The following is a 17,635-nucleotide window of genomic DNA, read 5'->3' as shown; positions in this document are numbered from 1 at the left end:
TGCCTCCGACAGCTGCTCTGGCGCCCACGAGTGCTGACGATGCTGCTGACCGTCAGGTGCCCTCAGCCAGGGCGCCAAGGCCCAGGCCACAGCCTGCCCGGCTGGAACGGACTGCTTCCCAGACAGCCGTCCCTGCCATGCCACAGCCCAGGTGCCCACGGGCGAAATATGTGGTGGGCTGACAACACGCGGGGGCAAGCCACCATTTCAGGTCTCCTCACTGTGGAACAAGCTATTTTTGTAAAGCATGCTCAGTCATCTCCATGGAAACCACATCCTCAGCTGGGTCTCACCTCACGGATGCTGCAGTGGAGTTTGGTTTCAATATCCTTTCAAAAACGTGACTGGGGGTGTGCAGATATGTGTGTGTGTTGATTTTCACACAAGCACATGCACACACATACAAGCATGCACACACGCACACACAGAGCATGTGTCCTGCTCTAGTCCTTTTTCCTCAGGGCTTTTACAAAGCAGATCGACTGTTGCTCCGGAAACTGGTCATGCTGCACTGTCTCCATCAGCACAGTTTCTGCGGCCTTGAGGGCGGGCTTGCATCCAAACAGGTTAACAAGAGACGGTGGGCGCAGGGGTGAGACAAATACAGAGAAGGGCCAGCAGGTGCAGGTGGTCACTGTTGATCAGCAAACTGAAGCAAAAAGGACACATTTTGGGAACCCAGCCAGTTTCAACCTCCAAGGACACTGTGTCTCCTGAACCATATTCCCTCAGCTCAAAAGCTTCCTCCCATCACCCCTCAGCTCTGGACACGGTCCCCTGCTCACACACACATGCACACGCACACACACGTCTACTTAGCACGTTGTTCCCTTGCTCACATGACATATGCTCACACACATGCACACACACATCCACTTAGCACGTTGTCCCCTTGCTCACCACATGACACATGCTCACACACACGTGCACACACATCCACTTAGCACACACTCCACTCAGATCTCACACATTCACTGACCCTGTGTACAAGCCCCTAAGAAGGGCTTGGATTGTAGAAAACCGGAAAGGGAAGGGACATGCCCTGGAGCACGATAAAATGAACAGGGAAGATGCACATACAAACTCTGGGTCTACAAGTCCAGGTCACTTCACAGGAAGGCCGTAGACAAGATGGTAATCTTTCAGTGTTTCAGTTTCCTCATCGGAAGCTGGCAGTGGTAAAGACACACAATGGTTTCAGGGAATGACTAGGAATGGCCGCACACCTTCTGCAGGGGCTTCAGAAGAGGCTAGTCATGGCGGCCGAGCCAGGCCGTAGATCCCAGCGGCGTCTGTAACAGAGCTGAGGGCCTGTGACAGGCACAGGGACAGGGCACAGTGCTGCCTGCCTGGAGGAAGCGTCAACACGGTTGCCAGGAGTGAGAGAGAGTGCTCACGGGAGAGAGGGAGAGCGCGGGGAAGGCAGGTGGGAGCCGCTGATGGGGAGAGAGAGGCGGGTGCTTCTACAAGCGAGCTAGGAGACACTGAGATGCACAGGCAGGACATGGCCCACGGCGGGCACAAGCCCACGGGCTGCAGGCTGGGGTCAGCGGGCAGGAGTGTCGTCTGCTGAAGTGTTACTCTCATTTGAAAGCGACCTTGCTCGTTACTTGCGGGGTCTGCTCACCTTCAGTTGGCTACAGAGTCACCATCCTACTGTTTTATAACCACACACACACGTAACAGCATCATCCATCCCTAGAAAGCACATGAGGCTTTAAAGTCTGATTTAGTATCAAATTTTGAGAAACATGATGACTTCCCTGATGGCTCGGACGGTAAAGCGTCTGTCTACTATGTGACAGACCTGGGTTTGATCCCTGGGTCGGGAAGATCCCCTGGAGAAGGAAATGGCAATCCACTCCAGTACTATTGCCTGGAAAATCCCATGGACAGAGGAGCCTGGTAGGCTACAGTCCATGGAGTCGCAAAAAGTCGGACATAACTGAGTGACTTCACTTCACTTGGAGAAACATCAGTCTGGTGCCAGGATGCAAGATGCCACGGAGGCTATAAGAAGATACGTGTGTCGGGAGGGGGGGTCTCACGCCAGCACCTCTGCCTGCCAGCCTTATCCCTGGGGGCAGAGCCTGGACTGCGGCATCGCAGCCTCGACCCTAGGAGGCCCAGGTGGGGGGCTCAGACCCCGGACTCATGGGCCCTGCACTTGTCTAACGATCAGCTTTGACCCCTCGCCCCAGGCCTAGTCCTGAGGGCATGTGGGGTGCACTCTGTAAGGAGGGGCTTGCCAGGTGTGGGTCAAACCAAACGATACCCCTTTCTCGTCCAGTACCCCATGTGCTGCAGGAAACCCAAAGGTGTGTACCGCGTGTGTGCAGCCTTTGAGAAGCTCATGGTCTAGGTGAGCAAGCAGGACGTAACACATGACAGAAATGGCTTGGAGGTTTCAGCGACAGCGGCGGCAGCGTCTTCAATCAGCGTGACCAAGTACAAAGGGAGCCCGGACACCGGCATCTCTGCTAACTCATCGGCTACGTAATCTCAGATGGGCTGCTTGATCTCCTTGAAAATGATTTTTTAACTTACAACCTGAGAATTAAAATGATTATCACTTTTTTCCTACCTGTAGTTGTGAGAATCTTGTGCCTCCCTGGTGGCTCAGATGGTAAGGTGTCTGCCTGCAGTGCAGGAGACCTGGGTTCAATCCCTGGGTCGGAAGATCCCCTGGAGAAAGAAATGGCAACCCACTCCAGAACTCTTGCCTGGATAATCCCATGGACGGAGGAGCCTGGTAGGCTACAGAACATGGGGTCGCAAAGAATTGGACACAACTGAGCGATAACTAGATAGAATAAAACTGTAGAGTGTAAGGGGTCTTCACAGCGTCCAGCCATCTCTCCAATTTCCAGGTGACAGAGATCGAGATGTGAGTTTCTATGAGCTATTTTCCAAGGTTACTGTGTGCTCATTCAGTCGTGTCTGACTCTTTGCGACCCCATGGACTGTAGCCTGCCAGGCTCCTCTGTCCATGGGATTCCCCAGGCAAGAATACTGGAGTGGGTTGCCATTTCCTTTTCCACCAGGGTTATCAAGCTGGCCACAATAATTGACATTATAAACTTATCGTTTACTACACGCACTTCTCCTTGAAATCCTGTGTCTAGGCCCTCCCTACTCCAGGCTCTGTGGACGGAGCTTGGACAGGGAGGATCTCAGATCTTATGCCCCTAAGAAGTCACATGGAGAAGACAGACTTTGAACACAGAGGTACAAGTGCAGTGGGGTTGCAGACAGGACCCCACGATGCCAGGAGAGACCATGCCAAAGTCAGGGAGGCTCCTGAGGTGGGACCAAGGCAGCACGGACGTGATTTTGGAGAAGCCGAGGCTAGAACGTGCCGTTTGAAGTGAAGGTCAATGTTCATTCTGTAAAAGCACCTTTCAGACTTTGGACTTAACCTCCACCCATAAACAACCACAAAACCACACATAATATATATGAACAATGAATTTCATGCACTAGACGACAGGTGAAGGATGACTGATTCCTGAGATGTGGGAAGACGTGGCTTTCCATCTGGCGATAATTTCAGGACCTCAGCACCAGCAGACGGGGATGACAGAGCCTGGGAGCCGTGCTGCTGGGGAGACAGAGATAGCACTCGGGGCAGGGAGAACTGCTGGGGCCAGGAGACCAGCACTCAGGCCAGGAGAGGACAGGGAGACCAGCAGTTCAGTCACTCAGTCGTGTCTGACTCTTTGCAACCCCATGAATCGCAGCACGCCAGGCCTCCCTGTCCATCACCAACTCCCGGAGTCCACCCAAACCCATGTCCATTGAGTGGTCATAACTCTCCTTCCAAGGAGTAAGCGTCTTTTAATTTCATGGCTGCAATCACCATCTGCAGTGATTTTGGAGCCCAGAAAAATAAAGTCAGCCACTGTTTCCACTGTTTCCCCATCTATTTGGCATGAAGTGATGGGACCGGATTCCGTGATCTTAGTTTTCTGAATGTTGAGCTTTAAGCCAACTTTTTTCACTCTCCTCTTTCACTTTCATTAAGAGGCTCTTTAGTTCTTCTTTGCTTTCTGCCATAAGGATGGTGTCATCTGCATATCTGAGGTTACTGATATTTCTCCCAGCAATCTTGATTCCAGCTTGTGCTTCCTCCAGCCCAGCATTTCTCATGATGTACTAGGCATATAAGTTAAATAAGCATGGTGACAATATACAGCCTTTTCCTATTTGGAACCAGTCTGTTGTCCAGTTCTAACTGTTGCTTCCTAACCTGTGTACAGGTTTCTCAAGAGTTAGGTCAGGTGGTCTGGTATTCCCGTCTCTTTCAGAATTTTCCACAATTTATTGTGATCCACACAGTCAAAGGCTTTGGCATAGTCAATAAAGCAGAAGTAGATGTTTTTCTGGAACTCTCTTGCTTTTTCCATGATCCAGCAGATGTTGGCAATTTATCTCTGGTTCCTCTGCCTTTTCTAAAACCAACTTGAACATCTGGAAGTTGAGGGTTCATGTACTGTTGAAGCCTGGCTTGGAGAATTTTGAGCATTACTTTACTAGTGTGTGAGATGAGTGCAATTGTGCGGTAGTTGGAGCATTCTTTGGCATTGCCTTTCTTAGGGATTGGAATGAAAACTGACCTTTCCAGTCCTGTGGCCACTGCTGAGTTTTCCAAATTTGCTGGCATATTGAGTGCGGCACTTTCACAGCATCGTCTTTTAGAATTTGAAATAGCTCAACTGGAATTCCATCACCTCCACTAACTTTGTTTATAGTGATGCTTCCTAAGGCCCACTTGACTTCACATTCCAGGATGTCCGGCTCTAGATGAGTGGGAGTGATCACACCTTCATGATTATCTGGGTCGTGAAGATCTTTTTTGTACAGTTCTTCTGTGTATTCTTGCCACCTCTTTTTAGTATCTTCTGCTTCTGTTAGGTCCCTACCATTTCTGTCCTTTATTGAGCCAATCTTTGCCTGAAATGTTCCCTTGGTATCTCTAATTTTCTTGACGAGATCTCTAGTCTTTCCCATTCTGTTGTTTTCCTCTATTTCTTTGCATTGATCGCTGAGGAAGGCTTTCTTATCTCTTCTTGCTATTCTTTGGAACTCTGCATTCAAATGGGTATATCTTTCCTTTCCTCCTTTGCTTTTCACTTTGCTTCTTTTCACAGCTATTTGTAAGGCCTCCTCAGACAGCCATTTTGCTTTTTGGCATTTCTTTTCTATGGGGATGGTCTTGATCCCTGTCTCCTGTACAATGTAATGAACCTCCGTCCATAGTTCATCAGGCACTCTGTCTATCAGATATAGTCCCTTAAATCTATTTCTCACTTCCACTGTATAGTCATAAGGGATTTGATTTAGGTCATACGTGAAAGGTCTAGTGATTTTCTCCACTTTCTTCAATTTCAGTCTGAATTTGTCAATAAGGAGTTCATGGTCTGAGCCACAGTCAAGCTCCTGGTCTTGTTTTTGCTGACTGTATAGAGCTTCTCCATCTTTGGCTGCAAAGGATATAATCAATCTGGTTTCGGTGTTGACCATCTGGTGATGTCCATGTGTAGAGTCTTCTCCTGTGTTGTTGGAAGAGGGTGTTTGCTATGAGCAGTGTGTTCTCTTGGCAGAACTCTATTAGTCTTTGCCCTGCTTCATTCTGTATTCCAAGGCCAAATTTGCCTGTTACTCCAGGTGTCTCTTGACTTCCTACTTTTGCATTCCAGTCTCCTATAATGAAAAGGACATCTTTTTTGGGTGTTAGTTCTAGCAGGTCTTGTAGGTCTTCATAGAACCGTTCAGCTTCAGCTTTTTCAGCATTACTGGTCGGGGCATAGACTTCGATTACTGTGATATTGGATGGTTTGCCTTGGAAATGAACAGAGATCATTCTGTCATTTTTGAGATTGCATCCAAGTACTGCATTTCAGACTCTTTTGTTGACTATGATGGCTACTCCATTTCTTCTAAGGGATTCCTGCCCACAGTAGTAGATAGAATGGTCATCTGAGTTAAATTCACCTGTTCCAGTCCATCTTAGTTCGCTGATTCCTAGAATGTCGATGTTCAGTCTTTCTATCTACTGTTTGACCACTTCCAATTTGCCTTGATTCATGGGAATATTACTCTCAAGAAAACTGAAATGGCCGTGATAATATTGGAAAATGTATAAACAAAGAAAGGTCAAAGAAAAATATTTATAGAGGCGTGAAAAATCAAGAAGACATACCACTTCTAAATATATATGCACCCACTAACAGAGATTCAAAATATATGCAGCAAAACCTGACAAACTGAAAGGAGACATTCTCAATTATACTTGGGGATTGAAATATTCTTTCCCAGTAACTGATAGAATAAGTAAACACAAAGTCAGTCGGGATGTAGAAGGCTTAGACAACTCTATCAACTAAAATGACCTAACTGACATTTACAGACACTCTATCTGACAAATTCGAATACTCATGATTTCCAGGTGTCCATATAACCTTCAGCAAGAGAGACTGGAATTAGGTTATAAAATAAGTAATAAATTAACAGAATCAAAGTGTTACAGTATTAGTTCTCTGATAAAATGGGGCTAGATTAAAAATCAATAAACAACAATTCAGAGAACACACAGACAGAACGAAAGTGTGGTTGAGATCTCAGCAAATTGGTGAATGTGTCACCCAACAGAGCTCACTGCTGGGTGTCCAGCCCGCGGGCCGGAAGGCCACATCTCACCCCTCCTGGCTCATACTCCATCTCTATTTCTCTACAGGAAAGCCACCCACAAGCGTGCGAAAATCACCACCACATGATTCCATACACAGCAGCGCCCTAAGCACCTTCAGGTGCTTGGGGTTCAGGGGAGACGTGACCTTGGGGATGAACAGACCTCCTGGAGGAGACCCGGCAGGACTCCAGCTCCTCGGATGTGAGGAATCTGCTTGGAGTCTCCAGCGCAGGACCCTGCAGGACGGCACCAGTGTGGAGCCGAGTAGGACCCAGTTGACAGGTAAACGCGGACCCCTATTCTACCCGGAAAGACCTAAGTGTCTATGACTCAGACGTGTCAGCTAGGACTAAGATTTGAGTGTCATTTCCATAGATCTAAAGATTGTTTCAATTTGATTTTTATACTTAAAACTTCAGTAGATAATATTGAAGCATATAAAATACACAAGAATAACACCATAACTACCATGAACTCATCACACAACTTAAGAAATAAAACCCTGTCAGCATAGTTAAGTCCTGACCACCAACCCCTATGTGACTCATCTCCCAAAGGAGTAACCGTCACCCTGGGTCATGGTACAAGACTGTTCACCACATGTGTATTCTTTGCATTCTTAAAGTGAACATGAATGCCATTACACTGTTACCCAAAGAGTGTGTGGGATCTGGCTGCTCACTCGCAAAAGCCAATAAACAGGTCAAGTTGGTGGAATGGAAAGTTTGCTTTATTTCAGATGCTGGCAACTGGGGGAGGGGGAGGGCAGACATATGTCCAAAAACTGAGTGCCCCACTGACAATCGGGGTGAGAGCTTTTATACAGAGTTGGGGGGCTACAGGCAGAAACAGCACAGTCATCTCTGACACTCTTCCTCAAATTGGTCATCGGTAGTTTCAAAAGTCTAACCTAATTAAGACAGTGGTGGTGGTTTAGTCACTAAGCCAATGTCCTACTCTTGCAACCCTATGGACTGTAGCCCACCAGGCTCCTCTGTCCATGGGATTCTCTGGGCAAGGTTATTGGAGTGGGTTGCCATTTCCTTCTCCAGGGAACCTTTCTGACCCAGGGATTGAACTGGGATGTCCTGCGTTGTAGGCAGATTCTTTACCAATTGAGCCACCAAGAAAGCCCGATCTAATGAGACCTCACTGAGCAATTATCAGAATGGCCCACATCGAGGACACTGACATCACCAAAAGCTGATGAAATGTGGAGAAACAGGAACTCGCATTCTCTTCTGGTGGGAATGAAGAATGCTGCAGAAGTTTGTTGGCTTCTTACAAAGCTAAACATACACTAACTATATGATCCAATAATCACAATCATGGTATTTACTCAAGTTAAAAACTTGTGCACACAAAAAACCTGAACACAAATGCAGCTTGATGTTATACCAGCTTTATTCACAATTGCCCCAAACTCGGAAAAAACCATGATGTCTTTTAAAAGGTGAATGGGCCATCCAAACAATGGGATAGTTCAGTTCAGTTCAGTTCAGTCGCTCAGGGATGTCTGACTCTTCGTGACCCCATGAATAGCAGCACGCCAGGCCTCCCTGTCCATCACCAACTCCCAGAGTTTACTCAAACTTATGTCCATGGAGTCAGTGATGCCATCCAGCCATCTCATCCTCTGTCGTCCCCTTCTCCTCCTGCCCCCAATCCCTCCCAGCATCAGAGTCTTTTCCAATGAGTCAACTCTTCCCATGAGGTAGCCAAAGTATTGGAGTTTCAGCCTCAACATCAGTCCTTCCAAAGAACACCCAGGACTATTCTCCTTTACGATGGACTACTTGGATCTCCTTGCAGTCCAAGGGACTCTCAAGAGTCTTCTCCAACACCACAGTTCAAAAGCATCAATTCTTCAGTGCTCAGCTTTCTTCACAGTTCAACTCTCACATCCATACATGACCACAGGAAAAACCATAGCCTTGCCTAGACGGACCTTTATTGGCAAAGTGATGTCTCTGCTTTTGAATATGCTATCTAGGTTGGTCATAACTTTCCTTCCAAGGAGTAAGCGTCTTTTAATTTCATGGCTGCAATCACCATCTGCAGTGATTTTGGAGCCCCCCAAAATAAAGTCTGACACTGTTTCCACTGTTTCCCCATCTATTTCCCATGAAGTGGTGGGACCGGATGCCATGATCTTCGTTTTCTGAATGTTGAGCTTTAAGCCAGCTTTTTCACTCTCCTCTTTCACTTTCATCAAGAGGCTTTTGAGTTCCTCTTCACTTTCTGCCATAAGGGTGGTGTCATCTGCATATCTGAGGTTATTGATATTTCTCCCAGCAATCTTGATTCCAGCTTGTGCTTCTTCCAGCCCAGTGTTTCTCATGATGTACTCTGCATAGAAGTTAAATAAGCAGGGTGACAATATACAGCCTTGACGTACTCCTTTTCCTATTTGGGATAGTACCCAACACTAAAAAGAAACGAGCTGTCAAGAGAGGAGCCAATCTGAAAAGACTGCCTACTGTATGATTCCTACTCTGACTTTCTGGAAAAGGTGAAGCTATGGAGACAGCAAGAAGACCAGTGGTTGCCAGGGTGTGGGTGGAGGGGATCATGGAGGATTTTCAGGGGGGTGGAAACACTCTGTGTCACCACAGTGGTGAATGCATGTCATGTCCATTCATACAAGCCCACAGAACGGACACCAGAGAGACCCCCGGCTCGTCATGGCCTTGGGGTGCCTACAGCATGCCAGCGAAGGGGCCCTGGACGGACCGCCTGGCAGCCTGAGGGGGCTGCGTGTGTGGGGGGAGGGGCTATAAGTGAACCTCTGTACTTTCCTCTCACTTTTGCTGTTAATCTAAAAGCTAGAATAGAATATCAATTACGTGTTTCTAAAATATCATAACGTCAGCCTGGGCCCACGGGGAGCTCCGAGGCCGCACCTCAGCAGCCGCCCCCGAACCCGGCCTGCGCAGCCCCGGAGCCCCGCGGGCGCCCGGCGACGTCCCGTCGTCTGCTCTCCAGCAACCCACGGGGCCCCGCACAGGCCTGGCGTCCGCCTTCGGGGACTGTTAACACCCCCTCCCCGCTTCCAGAGCAGGCGGGCGGCTCGGGGCCTTGGGCGGCTCCGGCCCTCGTCTCCCACCGGCGGTCACAGCTCGCAGCACCCGGCTCTGCTAGAGGACGCGTGATTTTAAAACTGACAGGTATTAACTGAGCACGATGTGCCACGACCCTGTCGGTCGCTTAAGGTGAGTTGTTTCGTGAAGTCACATGTTCCTCTGGGGAATCGATTATTCCTGAGGCAGGAAGGAACCCCGGAAGACGAGCATGCACATCCTGTCTTTCCTCACAGGATGTTCTGGAAAAAACCAACATACATAAATCTAGCTCCAGCAAAACCAATCCAGCATGGAAAAAACATCAAAGGAGGCTTTGTCTAATTATGGTGGGTGGAAGCATCTGGGGAGTCATGTAGGAGGCATCCAGAGGGAGAGACTGTGAGCAGTGGTCGAGATATTTTAATTTTGATAGAGATTAGGGTCATGTGAGAGACCATGTTTGTCAAACATCAGATGTTCATCTAAGTTCTTTAATACTTAAATACATTTAAAGTCTTTAATACTTCATTGAGTATATAAAACTATTATCTCAAAAAAACCCAATAAATATTAGTGATGTGTTAGTCACTCAGTCGTGTCCAACTCTTCCAACCCCCTGGACTGCAGCACACCAGGCCTCCCTGCCCTTCACTGTTTCCTGGAGTAACCATCTCATCCTCTGTCATCCATTTCTCCTCCTGCCTTCAATCTTTCCCAGCATCAGGGTCTTTTCAAATGAGTGGGCTCTTTACATCAGGTGGCCAAAATATTGGAGTTTCAGCATCAGCATCAGTCCTTCCAATGAGCACTCAGGACTATTCTCCTTTAGGATGGACTGGTTGGATCTCCTTGCAGTCCAAGGGACTCTCAAGTCTTCTCCAGCACCACAGTTCGAAAGCATCCATTCTTTGGTGCTCAGCCTTCTTTATGGACCAACTCTCACATCCATACATGACTACTGGAAAAACCATAGCTTTGACTAGACAGACCTTTGTCGACAAAAATGGTGTCTCTGCTTTTTAATACACTGCCTAGGTTGGTCATAACTTTTCTTCAAAGGAGCAAGTGTCTTTTAATTTCATGGCTGCAATCACCGTCTGCAGTTGTTTTGAAGCCAAGAAAATAAAGTCTCTCACTGCTTAACATGGCCCACAACATCTACTGCTCACCCAGCAAATACCAGCAGCAGCATTCACGTTAGGTTTATAGAAGATATTTGGGCAAGAATCTGTTTCTATATACCACCTGTCTCCCTTCACATGTTTTGCATCTGTGTGGGATATTACTTACAGGGGATGAAGCAGCACTGATGTACAGCACATCAGTACAGTGTTACTGATGTGAGGGCTCCACTCCACTTCCTGCTCATCCCATCCCCTTGCCCTGAGTCCCTGCAAATAACTGACTGATCCTTTCACCATCTCTGTGATTTGGCCTTTCCCAGAATGTCATACAGTTGAAATCTTGCAGTAGCCATCAGACGGGCTTCTTTTGCGTTGTAACAGGCTTTTACGCTCCCCCTTGTCTTCTCAAGGCTGGATCGCCCATGTGTCTTTGTCTCTATTCCTGATCATATTCCATCGCACAGGTGCACCAGTTGTATCCATTCACACACTGAAGACACCTAAGTAAAGCTGCTGTAAGCACTGGCGGGCAGGATTCTGGCTGGACATAAGCTTTCACCTTATTTGGGTAAATACCTGGGAGCCAGGAAGACCGTCTTCTGAACCATCCGTGTCCCCAGCAGTAGCACGAAGGCTCTGCTGCCCCCAGCCTCGCCGGCACTGCTGGCGTCAGTGTTTGGGTCCTGGGCCTGCTAACGAGGGAGCAGCGACTTCACGCTGCTGCGTCCATCTGAAATCCCCTGATAACATACGACGAGCACCACTTTTTCATACATGGACTCACCGTCTGTATAGCTGGTTTGGTGAGGTGTCTGTTCCCACCATTTGCCTATTTTTAAATTGGGTTGTTTGCTCATTGTTGAGTTCTTTGTGTGTTTTGGAAACAAGCCTTTTATCAGGTGTGTGTACTGAAGTGATTTTCTCACAGTCTGCGCTTCATCTTGTCATTCCCGTAACAGCGTCTTTGCAGAGCACAGCTGTGTTCTGTATTTTAATAAAGCCAGTCTTTCCTTTCACGGGCTGTGCTCTCGGTGTTGTATCTGAAGCACTGTCACCAAACTCAAGGCCACCCACATTTCCTCCAGGTGCCTCTACAAGCTGTTGTTCACATTTTGCATTTAGATTTGTGCTCCACTGAGGTAGTTTTTTTTTAATAAAAGGTTTAAAGTCTGGATTCTTTTTCAGTACTGTGAATGCCCAGTGGTTCAGGCACCATTTGTTGAAAAGACCACCCCTCTTCGCTGAATCACCTCCGCCCTCTCGTCAGAGACCGTGGGGTGCAGCTGCCTGTGTCCCTTTCTGGGTGACTATCGGTCAGCTGACCTCTGCTTTCTCTGACTCTAAGCTGTGGCTCCATAGCGACTCTCACAGTCGGGCAGGGTCAGATTTTGACTCTTTTCATAGTTGTGCTGGCTGCCCTGGGTCTGTGCCTCTCCACATGCACTGTGGGATCAGTTGGCAACAGCCGCAAAACGACCTGCTGGGATTCTGACTGATGTGAGTATACTGAATCCCTGGCAACTGGGAAGGTGACCTGATTCAGAAACAGGGCCTTTGCCAGTGTAACCAAGTCAAAGTGATGTGGACAGGGTGGGCTGTGATCCCACGCAAGGCTGACCTTACTAGAGCAGAAATCTGGCATAGGACAGGCGTGTGAGAGGGAGGTCATGCAGAGATACCCGGGGCTGGGGGCAGGCCCTGAGGATGGGAGTAGAGGGGAGTTAGTTGTGTCGCCCCAGGCTAAGGATGCTGTGAATCCCAGGAGACACAAGGACCGGAACTCGCAGACTGGACTTGGAAGGAGGGTGGCCCGCCAACACTCTGAGTGCAGACTTTCAGCCTCCAGGACTATGAGAGGACCCACTTCTGTTGTTTTAAGACATCCAGCGTGTGCTGCTTAGTTACAGCAGACCTGGGAAGCCAACATCCCTGGAGAAGGGAACAGCTACCCACTCCAGTATTCTTGCCTGGAGAATCCCATGGACAGAGGAGCCTGGCGGGTTATAGTTCATAGAGTTGCAAAGAGTCAGACATGACTGAGCAACTGAGCACAGGAAGCTAACGTAATCGGGATGGCATTGAAGGGTGCTGTACATCAGGTTAGGAAGAATGACACCTGAACAACATTAAACTTTCCTACCAATGAATATTGGCTCTCTCTCATTTATATAACCCTTGATTTCTCTCATGAGTATTTTGTAGTTCTCCTTATATGCATCTTACATTTTAGACACACACACACACACACACACACACACACACACACACACACACCGTATTTATACTTAAGCATTTAATTTTGGGGTTAATGTAAATGGTGCCGTTTTTTAATTTCCAGTTCTTCACTGCTAGTAAAGGAAAGCAACTGGCTTGTGTATGTTAACAGTGTATTCTGCAACCATGCTACAATTATCTATCAGTTCCAGGAGTCTTTTATCAAGTCTTTGAGATTTTTTTATGTAGACAGTCATGCCATCTGTGAACAAAGACAGTTTTATTTTTTCCTTCCAGTCCTCATACATTTTCTTCCATTATTTCTTTCTCCGTTAATCTTACATTGGGTAGGCTTCCAGTATAATGTTGACTACGAGCTGGGGGACAGGACATCTATGCCTTGTTCCTAATGAACAATTTTTAATTTTAATAAATCATTTTATATGCTTTCTTTCCCTCTCCCCAGTCACCATATCAATTACAATTCTTTTTTTTTAATGGTTAATGGTGGATTTGGTGTTGTATCTAAGAAATCTTCACCTAAATGAAGCTTATAGTGTTCCTTTTCATTATCTCCTAGAACTTTTAGCTTTAGATTTTGCATTTAGGGCCAAGATTATTTGTTTTGAGTAAATTCTTTTAAGAGATCTGGGTTGAACTTCTTTACACGGATGTTCATATAGATATTAATGTCCAATCATCCAGTACTAGTCTTTGAAAGACTCTTCTCTCTCCAGTGGTTTTCCTCTGTACTTTTGTCAGAATTTACTTGTCCATATGTATGTGGGTCTATTCTGTCTCTCTGTTCTGCTCCACTGATATTTGTATGTGTTGGTTACGATACAAAACGGCCTTGCTGCAGCTTTATGGGAAGTCTTGAAAGGCAGGTCATGTTCACATGTGAATTCTCAACTCTGTTCTACTTCAAAGTTGCTGTGACTGTTGCTGGTTCCTTTCATCTTCATAAAACTTTCAGAATCAATACAGCAGTTTCAACAAAGGGCCTGCAGGGATTTTTGTTTGGGACTGCATCCACTCTAGATCAGTTTTAGGGAAATTAACATCTTAACAATTCAAGATCTATACACAGTAAATGCCTCATCTGTTTGTGTGTGTGTGCTGAGTCGCTTCAGTCTTGTCCAACTCTTTGCAACCCCGTGGACTGTAGTCCAGCATGCTCCTCTGTCCACAGGATTCTCCAGAAAAGAATACTGAAGTGGGTTCCATGCCCTCCTCCAGGGGATCTTCCTGACCCAGGGATCAAGCCCATGCCTCCTGTGTCTCATGCATGGACAGGCAGGCTCTTTACCACTGTGCCACCTGGGAAGCCCCTCATCTGCTTAGTTTTCTTTAATTCCTCTCCAAAGTGTTCTGTAGCTTTTAGTGTACTGGTCTTAAAGATCTTTTGACAGATTTGTCCCTGTTTCATATTTTTTATTTTATATGGTATCTTAAAATTTTAATTTTTTACTGCTTATTTTTAGTATTCAAAAATATAACTGATTTTAGTATACTGACACTATATTCTATAACTTTTCTAAACTTATTTATTCTAATAGATTTGGGGGATACAGATTTTATTGGAGCATCTACATTGACTATTATGTTTGTTTCCAAATAAAAATAATTTGACTTCTTTTCTAATCTGGACAATCCTGAATAAGAGTGGAGACATTAGGTATCCTTGCCTTATTCTTGCTCTTAGAGGGAAATTATTCAGTCTTTCTCCTTTAAATGTGTTGTTAACTGTAGGTTTGTTGTAAATGCTTTTATCTGTCTGCGAAGTTCCCTTCAATTTGCTGATAATTTTTATTAGGACAGAAGTAGGATTTTGTCACATGCTCTTCCCGAAACAGCTGAATGATAATGTGATTATTCGTTTTTACTGTGTTAATACAGTTAATGTGAATTACAGGAACTGATTTCCCAGGGTTAAGCCAAACTTGCATTTCCAGGTAAACCCTACTTATCACTTGGCTTGGATAATTACTTACAAGTATGTATTCTATTACGTTTGTGACTGCTTTGGGATTGATAGCACAGTTTTCATCCATCACTATTCACCCTCAAGTGGCATTATTCCATTTCACTTGTAGTGTAAGAACCTTACAATAGGCAACAGCCAGCCTTGTTTGGCTAAGTGAGCAGAGCCCTAGAAGACATAAAGATATACTGCCGCTAGGAGGTGGCTGTAAAGTATAGAAAGAAAACAAAAATACAGCGATTTTTCAGTGAAAGCACCATGTTTTCTCCACGCATCAGCAAGTTTCTGGCTTTAGCTTTCTGTGTAGCGTCTTGAAAAGACACTTGGTTTTCAGGATGAAAGCAAGAGTAGGAAGATGTACTTGTTTCTCAGATATAAGGCCGGTTGCTTCTAATTTCACTCTGCTGACTGGTTGGACCCCCTGCATCTGTGTTAAACCACAAAGACAGAAATTAACACTGTACTCTGAGTTGACTGGGGCATCATCACTTCAGACTGTTGGAAACTGAAGTTGTGTTGGCGACACAGCCCCCTGGGTGTCCTGGAGCTGTGAATATGACTGTGCGATGGTGTCTGGGCAGTGGGGGGGCTGTAACAGGGCCGATGGCTCCGTTGCAGAGCATGGAATGCAGGGAACAGTAGGGGATGTACTCGGTGCCTCCTGGCGCTCAGGTGTTCCCAGAAAGAGCTCAGCGTTCCTGACAGGCTCGGTCTGAGCTCCTTCCACGCTCTGTAACCTAAGCTCTAATCCGTCTCTTCCCAGGGAGGCACTCGGTCACTACGGAGTGTCCACCTGAGGACAGGTTCAGCACCACGCTGTCCCAGGTGACGTCTGAGGGTTACACCAACTACTGGTCTCACAGTAAGCACACTTCTGAAGACGGAAAATTACACTGGCTCATCCAAACAAAGTAATCTTCTGTGGACGAGTGACATGAAAGTGGTTTTTGTTCGTCTGAACTGCGTTCTAGGTTCCCATCTCCATGGGCTCAGAGACCTCACGGGTCTAACATACCGGCATTGACCAGCCCCTGTGCCCAACTCAGGGCAGACCTGCGATAAATGCTGATGGTCACCTCGGTCTGTACGGCTGTGCGCCGGCTGTTTACTCTTCATCAGGTTGTCAACTTCTGACTCTTAACTGGTACAGACCGTTCACACATCATGTGATTGTCGACACACTGGATTAGATCCACCACCTTGCCGTTTTCTATTTGTTCTGGTTTCCTCTGCTGCTTTCCCTCAGGTCATTTGAGCATTTGTTAACCTTTTTACTCTCTGAATTGACTTGTATTTATACCTATGTGTGTATGTACATATACCTCTATACGTGTGAACACATGCATGTGTCATACATATAGGCATGTGGTGTATTATGCTTATATACATATGTATACATATATGTTTTTAACTAATTGCCTTAGGGTAATTATATGAGGTGATGGAAGTGTGGGGGAATAATTGTGAAACATATAAGTGTATCAAATCAGTACGTTCTACACCTTAAACTTACACCTTGTTGTGTGCTGATTTTACATTCATCAACCTGGAAAATAGGAATCAGGGGACAGGCAACAGCACTGTCAGCCCCTGGGCACTGGGGAAAGCTCACTGCAGCTCGCAGGAAGGGGCAAGAGCAGCAGCCACCCTGGGGTGCAGCAGAGACGTGTCCACACTACACCAGGCAGACAGGACCACCTCAGAGCTAAGAGGCTGCCCTCCCATGACCGAGGGGCCAGGGCCTCTCCGTGGCCAAGGCATGGCTTGACCAGAACAAAAGAACCCCTGTTCACCCCCAGACCCCGTCAGCACAGGATCCATGGCACATAGGCTGCAAGAGACAGACCGGCAGAGGGTAAAGGGTGAGGACACAGCAGGCACCAGGAAACGCATCCAAACCAGCCCTCACCCTAAACACACCCTGAACACCCAGACTGCTAGGGGACTGTGAATTGCCGCTGAGCCCTGAGCATTACCATAGCAACAACACCTCCAAATCCAGCCTAGCACATAATTAGATTTGCTCAGACCCTTGCCTAGCAGACAGAGAGGTGAGCCAACTTTCAGGTCCATACGCTATTTACTTCTGTATCTACCATGCTACCCAAGAGGTCCAGATTTCAACAGGATTCCACAAGGAAGATGAAACATCCGGCAAAATACACTTCAAGGAGTCAAAGTAATCATGAGAACCAGACTCGCTACGAAACAGATGCTAGTACTATCAGAGAGGGAGCTAGGGTAATTGTGATTAGTATGTTAGAAACTTAGCTTCTCCCAACGCATGAAAGTGAAAAGTGAAAGTGAAATCGCTGTTGTATCTGACTCTTCGAGACCCCATGGACTGCAGCCTACCAGGCTCCTCCATGCATGGGATTTTCCAGGCAAGAGTACTGGAGTGGGGTGCCATTGCTGTCTCCGATAATGAAAAAATGGGTAATGTGCATGATCAGAAGGTTAATTTCAGCAAAGAGAAACTGAAAGAAACAAGGAAAGGGGCTAGAAGCGAAAAATAAATGACAGAAGAGGAAATCCTGTAACAGGATAATCAGAGAAAGGA

The sequence above is a fragment of the Bos taurus genome, chromosome 15, assembly GCF_002263795.3.
Source record: "Bos taurus isolate L1 Dominette 01449 registration number 42190680 breed Hereford chromosome 15, ARS-UCD2.0, whole genome shotgun sequence".
Lineage (NCBI taxonomy): Eukaryota > Metazoa > Chordata > Mammalia > Artiodactyla > Bovidae > Bos > Bos taurus.
Note: the sequence above shows the minus strand (reverse complement) of the source record.